Source organism: Aphidius gifuensis, linkage group LG6 (assembly GCF_014905175.1).
Source record: "Aphidius gifuensis isolate YNYX2018 linkage group LG6, ASM1490517v1, whole genome shotgun sequence".
NCBI lineage: Eukaryota > Metazoa > Arthropoda > Insecta > Hymenoptera > Braconidae > Aphidius > Aphidius gifuensis.
In genome coordinates this window covers 10,255,125-10,268,769 of record NC_057793.1, presented here as the reverse complement: position 1 = coordinate 10,268,769, position 13,645 = coordinate 10,255,125, and the positions used below count along the sequence as shown (strand labels likewise).

General features: G+C 28.2%; 1 protein-coding gene across 2 annotated transcripts in view; it reads left to right on the top strand.

The window, feature by feature from the left end:
• The window catches only part of LOC122859432 (transcription factor Sox-6-like), a 109,129-nt gene that overhangs the window by 38,121 nt on the left and 57,363 nt on the right, over positions 1-13,645 (top strand). The window contains exon 3 of one of the 2 annotated variants that reach the window (XM_044163031.1): positions 11,209-11,322. The exons of the other annotated variant lie outside the window; for it this stretch is intronic. The gene's annotated coding sequence lies outside the window, so the exon portion shown is untranslated. The remainder of the gene's footprint in view (positions 1-11,208; positions 11,323-13,645) is intronic. 2 annotated transcript variants of the gene reach the window in all.

The window sequence follows — 13,645 nt, the reverse complement described above, 5'->3', positions numbered from 1 at the left end:
CCATCAATGCAAGACAGCGATGCAGCAGCTGTAAGAGCATGGTGGAAATATTTCTCCGACATTACTTTGGCTTTCTCCGTTATTACTCCGTTTTTGGCACATGCCAGGAGATAATACTCCGGCAAGAAATAAATGACGAAGAAAAAACTCTGACATGAAATTACTTTGGCATTGATCTCATTAGAAATGTTTTTTTTTTTTTTTTGGCACAAACAATGCACAATTTTCTACCTTTTATATTTGCTTTTACGGATTGGAAATGTCAAATCTTTTTTCTTACTTTCTCAATTTTTGACAACTACGGTTTTTTTTATAATAGCAGAATTAAAACACTAATTCTCGAATAAATATAAAATCCAAATGTCGGTCTGCTTTAGCTATATTTTTATAGATACATAATTTATAGCAATAACATACATTTTAAAAATTAAAAAAATACAAAAAATTTAGATTAAGCTTAAAATGTTAGCATCACTTATGTATTATTCTCACGCACATGTAAAAATAAAATTTAAGCATATTATAAACATAAACATGCAACTGTTTACAAGTGATCATCTGATACGTGCATCTTTGTCAGTCTGTCTCAAATGATCAATCACATTTTTTTATCTACATCTACGTTTACACACCTCTATATCATAACTTACAGTTAACGTGTGTATAAATGAATATAAATAAAATAATATTATCATATCACATTTGAATAATCATAAAATAATAATAAAAAAAAGTTTTATTTTATAAATTTTTTGGCTAATTTATTTTATGATTTTTAATTTAGAAAAAAAATTTAATTTTTTCTTAATTATTATAGTGGCAATGACGGAATAATTTTTCATTTTAAACTCAATTTTTTTTGTTAAACTAGATGTGATTTAATCATTTTTTTTTTTTTTACATCACCGCTTGTAAAAACTGATATTTGATAATCGAAAAAAGAAATAAATAAATTGAGATTAATGATGATTTAATTTTCATAAAATTATATACAAATAAAATACATATTTTTTATATATTGCAAAGTCTTATATTGAACTATACATATGCAGTTAAATAAAATAGATATAATGGTTATTTATTTATTTTAACTGTTCATATAAAGATTTCACTTTTCGATGAACTTGGCAAAAAATTATTGTACGGAATTTTACGATTACAACTGCAACTTGTTTGTGTCTCAAGATTAAAAATCATGATAAACTATCGACGCACGAATAATCACGAGTTAATTGTCGACTTAATTAAGTACGTTTTAATTTTATATACATATATATAGTAAAATTTAACATTAGTAAATTTATTTCTCCGTTAGTAAACTCAAGAAAGACACACATGTGACAGAAACTGGAGCACACAATCTCTGTCGTATTTTATTTTTTTTATTTGTTTCATTCTTTTCGCAGTTATTTATTCGTTGTATATATATTGTTCTCTTTCTTTTCCCTGTTGTGTCTATGTCTTGTGTTATTTTCCTTCTCTGATCTTCCACAAAAGCCCCTTGTTGATCGAAGATGCCGACAGTGCGAAGGCACGTATGGCCCACACGTGTCTAAATTATTATTGTTTGAAATACATATATAACGACAAAGTCAAACCGTGGTTTGAGGACGGAAACGTTAGTCGAAAAAAAAACCGTCTATAGTTATATTATTTTTTAATTTTTTTTTTTTTTTTTCTCATCTGTCGTTCTTAAAACATCATACAGATCTACAACGAGGTTCCATTAAATTCTGACATTTTAATCTCGATGTAAATATATATATTCTAAAGAAAAAGGGGAAATAAAAAATCCTTTGTTTTTTTTTTTTTATTTTTTTAAATAAAAATTTTAATTCATCGATATAATTGAGTGACACAAAAATGTATAAGATTAACATTTTTTTTTTTATCTTTGATAAGCCTTTGAACGAGTTTTTTATCACGAACCGGAAATTGAATTTTTTTTAATTTATCCATTTTATTTTTAGTATACACACACATGTATTTTATTTATTTTTAAAAATATATTTTCATTTAATCAATTTTATATATCTAAATGCAAAAAAAAAAAAAAACTAAGAGATTAAAAATTTCTTGAAGGTGTGACATTTAATGCTCATCACTGTTGACTTTAACGAGCAATCGTCAAGTTAAATTAAACGACATGAGAAATCATTAAAAGCAACTAAATGCATATGTGTGGATGCGCACCGTTAATTTCAGTGCAAAATTTTATGACGATGGGTAAGGTGTCTCACATCTGAATGCTTGTCCTTTAGACACTTCTCATAAACTCTCCCTTTTTATTATTATTTTTTAATTCATACCGATCTACTCTTGTATAGCCCTTGCCTTCCTTGCTCTTCTTTCGTGCAAAAGATACTTCAATGTATACTTTTAAATATGTGGATACTCTAACACTTGAGTTTTTACTTTGAAAGTGCGAACAAATCATTTAAATTGTTCGTATATATATGTGTGTGTGTTTTGCTCGACCAAGCATAAATTTCGTGGTGCTAGCTTTAGCTGTCTTTCTCTTCTTTTTTATACATATCTTCTTTCAATTCTGGATTAACACCGGATTATCAAAGAGCCGAATAAAGTGGTAAAATCATTAAAAATCCTATATGATAAATATATATGTCAAAATTATCGTAAAGAGATACGTTCATGTGGTACATAATTTAATTTTTTTTTTTTTAAATTCATCGACTTATAAAAAATAATTTAAATGTTTTGTATGAAGATTTTTTTATTATATATCTGTATTTTATTTTAACAGCTTGAGGATTGTGTTATACTATTGAAAAACAAATTTGGTTATCGTATTAATCATACAGATATAATGAAAAAAAAAAAAATGTTTAAAATAAAGTTTAGAAAAAAAGTATAACATTATTTGAATTTATTGACAAAAATCGAGATGTATCTAGGACTTTAATTGAAGTATACTTTAGAAAAAATATTGGCAAAATATATGGCATTTTTTCGTGAAGAAAATTCGTTTTAAAAAATTTTTCTAAAATCTAGTTTTCTATAAAATAGGATAATAAGTTAAAAAAAAAATTATTTAGCATAGACAGTAAATTAATTCAATGAATGTTTTCTATCAACTTACAAATTTTTTTATTAATACGAAAACAAAAAAATATCTTGATGAGAAATTCATAATTTTTAAGCTTTAAAATATTTTATTTAAGCTCACATTATAAAAGTTTTATTAATTAATTCGTGTGTGTTTTCTTTGTGGCAATTACCCGAGTGGAAAAATTTTCAGGATGCCCTATTTGACCTCAAACCCTGATCAGAAACGGATCAGGATTCCTTATTCAGGGAACCTGACTCATTCCTGACCCGAACCTGGTCAGGACACCTTACGATTTCCTTAAGTCAGGTAACCTTATCCAATCCTGTTCAGGAAAAGAACAGGAAACCTCGACGTATCCTGAATAAGGTTTCCTGAACAGATTCTGACCAGGATACTATCAGGAAAAATTTATCAAATAATTTAATTTTTTTTATTCAGTTTTCCTGTTCAGGAAAGGATCAGGAAACCGGAACGTATCCTGAAAAGGTTTCCTGAACAGATTCTGACCAGGATACTATCAGGAAAAATTTATCAAATAAATTTATTTTATTTATTCAGTTTTCCTGTTCAGGAAAGGATCAGGAAACCTGAACGTATCCCAAATAAGGTTTCCTGAACAGATTCTGACCAGGATACTGTCAGGAAAAATTTATCAAATAAATTAATTTTTTTTTATTCAGTTTTCCTGTTCAGGAAAGGAACAGGAAACCTGAACGTTACCTGAATAAGGTTTCCTGAACAGATTCTGACCAGGATACGATCAGGAAAAATTTATCAAATAAATTAATTTTTTTTATTCAGTTTTCCTGTTCAGGAAAGGAACAGGAAACCTGAACGTATCCTGAGTAAGGTTTCCTGAACAGATTCTGACCAGGATATTATCAGGAAAAATTTATCAAATAATTTAATTTTTTTTATTCAGTTTTCCTGTTCAGGAAAGGATCAGGAAACCTGAACGTTACCTGAATAAGGTTTCCTGAACAGATTCTGACCAGGATATTATCAGGAAAAATATTTATTATTATAATAAATATTTATTTATTATTATAATTTTAATTCTAAAACAAAATGACAAGGGACAATTTAACAAATTGTTATATTTTATTTTTACGTTAAATTAACGTCGCAAATTCTAATTTAAGTTTTTTTTGAGCTGATGTAATTTATGAAAGCAAAAAATCACATCAGATCATCGATAGTATGGCCGCGCGTGTTAAGGTCCGTAGTTGTAATCTGAAAGTTCCGAGTTCGCGTCCCGCTAGTGGTTAGGTAATTTAAGTTATGTTAGGTATATACAATCTTATCGTTCAATCTGTTTCATCAATAACATTGCTATAGTAAATTAGTTACAAAACATCAATTAATAAAAAACAATTTTTTTTTAAAAATTACTTGATCCGTTTCAGATCAGGAATCCTGTTCCATTCCTGATCAGGTATCCTGGTCAGGTTTCCTGATCCGATTCTGATCAGAATCCTAAAAAAAAGCGTTACATTCTGATCCGTTCCTGAACAGGATTCCTGGTTATATTCTAGTCAGGAATCCTGATCCATTCCTGTTCAGGTATCCTGGCTCTAATCCTAAAATCTGGCCAGGTTTCCTGATCCGGTTCTGATCAGAATCCTAAAAAAGAGCGTTACATTCTGATCCGTTCCTGAACAGGATTCCTGATCCGGTTCTGATTTGAAATCAGGTTCCCTGATCCGGTTCTGATCAGAACCTTAACTAAATTTCCACTCGGGTAATAGAAGATTATCAAGAATAAAATGAAAGAGGAAAAAAAATCAAAAAAAATAAAAAAACGACAGAGGTGAAGGGGGTCCTTGAAGTAGGCGAGAAGGGTCGTTGAATGACAGCTTCATAGAGAAAAAAAAAAAGAAAATAGGGGTGACATTACAGACACATTACCCATGGGATTACCTCACTTTGATTTTCATAAGATAAGAATGTCAAAATAATCCCAATATTAGAGTATAATCCGTATTACCCCGATGCAAACGAAAAATAAAAAAAATAAGAAAAACCATCGTAATTACATTGTCTGACTATATATCTATACTTACTACTTTTTTTTTTTTTTTTCTTTATTATCTCATTGATTGTCCAATAAAATTGAGAGTATGTAATTCGTATGTGTCACGTTTGATGTTGTGTAATTGCGAAAAAATTTTGACGACATTGTATGATCACTATGAGGATCAAATGATCATACAGTTACGCACTTTAATTGTCATATTAATATAATAGTCAAATAAAAAGATTTTAATGAAAGAAACAAATTTAAAAAATAATATTGTTGGTTTTTTTTTTTCTCTTTGTCACATTCAATCTGTTTTTTTGATAAAAATCAGTTAATCCTGACAAAGAAATAAATAATTGCAATAAGCAATTGTGAAAAAAAAAAAAAAATGGAAAAAAATTTGATTCAAATGAGATGATGAGAGTTTATCCAAAATCGCTTTGGGGGATTTACTGTTTTTTTTATTATTTTTTTTTATTTAAACAACTATAGTTTTGTCAAATGACGATTACTATAGCATTGGGGTGGATTATGGGTTTCCGTATTGAACTTTATGTTCCCCTTAGGCCTGAGAATAACTCAGTGGTTTTTTATAACGTATATACGCTATGCACATATTCCAAAGTCCAAGAGCATGAAATCCGTGTTGACACTGTGGAGATCGCGGATTAAACTTTTGTGTTATACAAAGCAACTTTACAATACGTTATTGTAACCCCTCTCTCAACCAAAAACGACCTTGTAGGCTATATTGATACGAACAATAACAAATGTTGAGGACAGAAAATAATAATATACCAAAGAATACCCCTCTCTTCATCTTTTCAATCCCCCAAGTCATATTAATAATTTAAAAAAAGAATAAATTTGTTTGTATTTAAAAAATAAAGTTTCAAATTTATATTTTCTATAGACAATTATATTATTAATACCAAATCAATAAACAAAATTTTAATAAATAAATGTAAATGTTAAATCAAATTTTGGTTAAAATATTAAAATGATATTTTTAAATTAGCCAAAAAAAAAACTTCAATAGAAAATTAACATTTAAAATGTGTTAATTAAACATGTAAAAAAAAAAAAAATATTAAATACCAGGTTAAAATTTTAAAATTTAAACGAAGTCTCATATTGAAGTCTACTATAAAATATAAACAATTTTTTTCATTTAAAATTTTTTTTTTCCACTGTGCAAGAGGTCATTTTATATTAACTATCTATAGAAAGCTTTTTTATGCATTTTTTTTTGTTAAAAAAGAAAGAAGAAAAATTTTTAAAAATAGTAAAAAAAAAAAAAGTTTGATGTTATACAAGTTGGGTAAATATATATATAGAACTGCAGTATTTTTTGGTGGTGTTGGTCGGGTAATATTTTGGTAAGCTTCGTCTGTTATGACAGAACTACAGCGCTTTCAAGGATATTGGTAATCTTCGAGCTGGCAGTAATATTGGTGGCGCAGTGATCTCTTCACCCTCACTTCCTTCTGTCCTCTTAGTTCAACCCCGTCTTTTCCATTTTTATCTACCCCACCATTAACCCCCTTAAACCTACTTTGCTTTCTAGTATATACAGAAGAAACAGTAAGTCCCGCCCTCGTGTTATCTCACTCACACTATTGGTATTACCTTTTACTTCATCCCTTCTTTTAAGTATATATACCACCTTACCCTTATTCTACAAAACAGCTAACAACCCACTCTTTTTTTCTCCCTCTCATCCTCTTATTTTATCGTCCGGGTAGCCTGGTGTATTGACGCGGCTTTGCAGCTACATTCCAAGTAGAACATACAACATCATATATATATTGTCAGACAACTATATATAACTTCACATATTTTTTTCCCTCATTGCCTTTTTTATTTTTTCTTTTTACCACCAGTCACCCTCTCCACACTTCAACCACCTTATAATACATCCAACTACTTTCTTCTTCCTTTTTTTTTTTTTTTTCCTTCCCTTGAACATACAGTAGATGAGACAGTGAATATAACTTTTATACCGCAACAGCATAATCGAAGATATAATAAACATAACGAAATGTTTTTCGGTATAAACTCATCTAATACAATATGTCATATATATATTTTTTTTTCTCCCTTTAATCTTGATCCATTTAATTTCCTAAAATTTCGTTTGATAATTTTGTTTTTTTTTTATCTTTTGAAATAAAAAAATGATGATATATTTAATCAGAAAAATATTAAAAATAATATATAAAATTGAAGTTGGTTGAGGCATAAAAGATTCTTTTAGTCAATGTTAGTTTTGAAATTGTTAACATATATATTCTGTGATGAGATTTAATGGATTTTGAAATTATTAAATTACTAATAGTTGATCATAAGAAAAAAAAATTTAGTGCTGTGATCTGGTTGAAAAGTATTACTCTAAATGACCAGTTGTAGCAGCAAAAATGTTTGGTTATATGTCATATGAGTGGCATAGCTACCCTAACCTATATACTACATGTATAGTACATGGATCAACGTATAATTGATGTATTATATCAATTTCGATAATGAGTTTGACCATATTGAAAAATGGACAATTAAAAATCAAGTTAAAATTTTCATAGCTATAGTGAAGTGATTGTGTTAAACCGTTTCCCTGTTTTGATGGTCATTTTTTTCCGTGCAGAATCGAATTTCGTCGAAGGATTTCTAATCAGTTATAGTTTTTAATTGTGAGAATCAACTGGTCAGGTGTATCGTAGATTTATAATAATATTTTCTGAAAAATCGAGTTAAATAAGTATTTATATAACTTCATTTTGAGGTTTCATATTCCTTTATTAAATGTCACGGTAGTGACTCCGCCAAGTCAGGAAAGAAAAAAGTGAAATACCGTGATTGTGTACACAGTGAAAACTGTTGCGTCTTAATTAACTAAAATTTTTATTAAATTCATCGAAGTGACACCCTATCAAAGTAAATATTAAAAGGTAGTTCTGACGAATGCTTGAAAAGTATTTTTTTTTATTTATTCACCATGTGATCTTTACTAATGACCACCTGGGAATAACCTTAAACTCACACAGTCACACTGATTTTGATGGATAAATTATCAGAGTCTCAAATGATACCCTCAAGCATGTCCTTCAGTAGAAAATATAACCGTATTTTCTTCAAATTTTGAATGACAATGCGATTAATGATTTGACCATTGATTAATCGATCATACTAAAACCTTCAAACTCATGCAGAAATCACTTACTTTGCGCACACTTATTGTGTCGTCAATCGAAAGAAAAATTTCAAGTTCATCATTTTCATTAATCACAATAGTCTCGACGTCAATATTATTCATTCACATGTTTTTTTTTTCATTTAAAATCTCAAATTCAATGCTAAACTCCTGTGCAAATAAATCCATGGAATCAATTTTTTACTCCGGCCACCAGAGGCGCCGTGGTGTGAATAGGTCAGATCCCGATAGCTCGCATAATGCCATAAGAATAATGATTATTAATACAATTATATTGAGACATAAGTAAAAATTTCATTACAACAAAATTTATACATATAAATATTCTTTTTTTTTTTTCGTCTTGTATTTTTATTTATGGGATGTTGAGTCGTGGGAAATTGATCCCCAACACAATACAACGGGTCAAGTTTTCGCCGCGGGGCAGCAATACACACGGGAGACAGAAAGAACGAGATGATAAAAAAATAAAAATAAAAAATTTTTTTTTATATATTAAAAATAACAAATAATAATAATAATAATGATAATAATAAAATCTTAACAGATCGCGTGTGCGTTAGGTTGTACTCATGAGCTGTGGGTTTCTCTTCTCCATTTTAGTATGTGTATTCATTCGGGATTTAATATAGGTAAAGAAATATATTTATATGGTCACAGGATATTTTATATTTTACGTTGTACTCTTCATTTGGTATATGTGTGTTTGGATAATTGGCTCAGTCGGTATTTGTGCGCCCGTTTATGCGCGTGACTGATTGCGACCGAGTATAAGACAAGTAATATATTTATTTGTTTATATATATTATTTATTTATTCATATATCTATTTATTAAAATATTTAGTTTACTTAAATTATTATTAAAGAAATAAAAAATATCCAATGAATAATATGACATGTAAGATAATGAAATTAAATATAATAAAAAAAGGCGAGAGAAAACACTGCGTTCCGTTAACCAGTGCCGATGGCAATTATGGATATTGGACAATGCTAAATGGACCATACACATTACGAAGCCGATGATATGTGAGGTGTATATACAGACCGACTTCACAATCTAAACGTTTAATACATAATTGCTTTGCCTCATTTTTTTTTTTTTTCCAATGTAATTAAATAATTTTTTTCTTTCAATTTTCTTTAAAACTTTCTGATTATGTTTGCTTGTTTTTATGTATATACTTTGTCACAAATTAAAATTAATTAAATATTTAAAAAAAAAAAGAAATAATAAATAACATTATTAATATGTATGTATAGTATTTCATAATTAGTATTAAAAAAAAAAAATTAACATAATAAAGAATTGATATAAATATAAAAATTCTTTTGATTAAAGGAATAAAAGAACGACGGCTGATAATGCTATTCAGTGTGCCTTGGGCTTAATAAGTATATCTTTTTTATATTTTAACATCTTTTTTTTTAATTACTATTATTATCATTATTATATTTTGGTATTTTTTTTTTTTTTAATTTTTGTTTTCAAGTCGTCGTTTTCAAGATGAGATAAATGAAATTTCTTTCTTGTTCTCTGGATTCTCTCAACCAGGTTAATTGACAAAAGATAAAATAAATAAAAAAAATAAATAAATAAAACAAAATATAAGAACATTAAAATATTCAAGTTTTATATTATATTGCCTGATTGTTGAAAACTAATTAGTGATCCTGTCTTTTTATTTCTCTTTCACGCATATAAGGAAATAAATAAAATAAAAATGGCTTTTTTTTTTTTTTTTTTCTTTAGGGCGAGAAAAAAAGGAAGTTGAAATAAAATGTAATAAAGAAAATAAGAGAAGCAACCTGCAGCTTTTATTTTATTTATTTATTTTTTACTTTATTTATTTTGCTTAGTAAGAGAAAACGAATGTGGCGCCTAGCGGTTTAACACGAGAAAAATAAAAGCTATTGAATCCCCGTTTTTTTCTTTTTTTTTCAACCCCCATATAGTCACTTCGTTTCAATTTTTTCTTCTCTCTTTATTTCTCGTTTATATACATTAGTTACCTCTTTTTCTTATTCTTCATTTCTCGTCTTCTTTATTTCCTTTCCAACCTCTTTTATTTATTTTTACTTTTTTCACTCGCGCCTTCTTCTCGCGAACAAAAATAGCCTTCCAATGAGAAAAACCTTACAGTTTCCTTTCACCACTTTGATAAAAGTTTTCTGAAAACTAATTTTCTTTCTGAACCAAGCACAACGGGGTGCGAACTCGTGTGTATATATGTCTATATAATAAATAGAAATAAAATTTTTTCAAATAATAATAATACCAATAATAATGAAGAGAAAGAAACAGAGAAAAAAAAAAAAATTACAGCCTCTGCATTTACCTTTTCCATCTTTTTTTACTTCATGTCACCTTCTCATTTTTTTTTATCTTCAGATTTTATGGCTTTTATTAGTTCTATATAAATGTTATTATTATATTCTCCTTCCATGTCGACATATTAGTTTTTCTTTCTTGCAGTTTCATCACTCCATATCTTCCAACACTTGGCTCATACTGAATCAGCAAGCCTCTGACGTTTTCTTTTTTTTTTCCTGTATAACTCCCCATCCTATTCATATAGTCGGGGGTTCTTTTGTCGAACGCATTGCCTCCAAAGTCACGAACAAGGATTATCATATAATATCGTACTTACACAACCGTTAGGTATATATGGGGTCACTCCAATGTGAGAAACTTACAACCAAAAATTCTGAACAAGCTGTTAATAATCTCACACACAAATGACATGTGAAACATGCATTATTATTTTTATTTATTTATATAAATTGTTTTTATATTATTATTTATGTTTAGCTGTATTTTTTTCTACAAATTTATACTAGTATATTTTTTTTTTTTTCTTTTGATTGTTATGATTTTATGCACATATATGTTGTTTTTTTTTTTGAAGGGGGTGAGCTTTAAAGTAATCCCAAGGGAATCATGCAGGTATATGGAACAAGCCTTTTGGAACAATGTGGTTCGCCTCGTGAATTATTCTCTTTGATTGCTTGCTTTTGCCTCGGTACGTAAGCTTGGATATATATATATGATATTCGTTTTTCCTTGACGACCCCTGACTCTCTACTCACAACCCCATTTCGACCTTGTTGTCGATTACCACGACGCCCTCTACTCACATGTCTTTTTTCTGTTTCTTGTTACTCAATTGAGTTTTATATATAAAATTTTACTTGATATTTAAAATGTAAAAAAAAATTAAAATAACCAAATTAAAACTACTTTAAAATGCAATTATTTGTTTTTATATTTTTTGTGTTATATATTAAATAATTTATAATGAATATCCAATAAAATTAATATAAGATCCACTCTGTCATTCGAGTGATGTTGAAGAAAATTTGTTATATTGGTACAGTAGCTAATAACATATACAATATAAAGCTTATTATATCAGGAATGCGTGATCCATCTCGCCTATGACAGCACAACAATACTGCTTGTCATAAATATATATACCGGGGCTTTCATATTATGTCTTTTCTCATACCATTGATATATATAATAAAGGGAGAATGAAAATTCATACAAAGCACTCTCACGCTATAGATGCATGACTTGTGCCTGAAAAGCGCACTGATTTGAATATCACTATAAACATTGTACATAGAGGTGTGTATGTGGTGGAAACGATAAGTTGATAAAATGTAAAATGTTGAACATGAAAAGCGATGAGTAAGCTGGTAAATGACTCGCGATTTTTACCATCTCCCTATTATCACCCTCGTTTTGTAAACGTGAAAAAAACATTTACTGTTATCACATTCATGAATAAACTAGCCACATGATGTTTGATCATTCAACATTATAATATCATATTGCCACAATTTATGAATATATATTTAAAGTCATTTGTATGTGGATTTTTTTTTTTTATAACCAAAATGTTTCAGCATGATAATGATAACGATTCAGCGAAAGATTAGCTATTCATTAATCAAATTGATAAATCAGATAACTTGATTCTACTCTGGGGTGGTTCAGTCGTTAAATGTTTGGATTAATTTGACTTGAGTCACTGGATTAAGTTGATATTTTAGTGATTCTATTGTTTAACATCAGAACAATGACAGTGTTTTTAACTGGCCAACAAACAAAGCCAATATATTCCAAAAATGTCCTGAGCTATTACAACTAAGACATGTTTCTTAATTGACATTAAAATTGTCTGATGAATTGAACAGATCCATTTAATGTTCGATTATTTGTTTAAATTTAAAATAAAATAGCAAACTTAATCATGAATTTTCTACGAGACCATTGAAATTATTGAGACTGTTTTCACTTGAAATCACCGAAACCATTTGTATAATCAATTCTAGGCTAAAGTCTATTGTCTACGTCGTGTTCCTATAGAATCATAATATATTTTATCTGTAAATTAGTATAAAAAAAAAAAAAATAGAAAGACATAAAAATAATAATTGATGATAAAAAAAAAGAGGCATGATGCGGTGAGATGTTGAATAAAGTGTCGAAAAGAGGCGTGATGCCGAAATAATCAGGAAGCAAAATACTAAAAGTCCTCAAGAATGAAACGGATAGATGAATCAATCATGCCTCGACTCATTAGCCACCATCTTTTGCCTTACGTATTTTCCTTACTCTGCTAATACCCTCAAGGTCTTCCGTCTTATTCCACCAAGATCCCTAATTCCATCCGCCACTTAACGACGTTTCTTCATTCTAAAAAAATATACAAAAAGCAAAAAATTAAATCTACCAACATATATATTTTGCAAAAACATAAAAAGATATTTTACACTTTTTTTTCATTTTTTAAAAAGAATATTATATCATTATTTACTTTTTATATTTATAAATTAAAAAAAAAAAAAGATTATTTTTGAAATTACATTTACGACTGTGTGTATAAATAAATATGCATGTAAAAAATTTACTTGAGACATTTGTGATTGCACCTGCAAATATTGTGGCAACGTATATATTCACTTTGTTAAACTCATCGTATACAAAATCGACTTAACGGGTTAATCAACGTTTTATGATATTATACGCTCGTTTAAAATCCAACTCTTTTTATTTCAATGCATCAATTTTTTTTCTCAAGATAAAGAAGAAAATAGAGAAATTAAAAATTTACACGCACATTCAAGCAAGACATATATAAAATTTTAATGAAAAAAAAAATATATTTTATGTAAAAACATAAAAAGTTATATACGTCTATGATGAACAATTAAAAATTGAAATATGCTTTTTTTTATTTTTTAGTATAGTAATAAACTCATAAGTCAGAACTTTAAGATATAATTACATAGAATCATGATAATAATCGATTAACGGAAAGGAAAAATTATTATTTT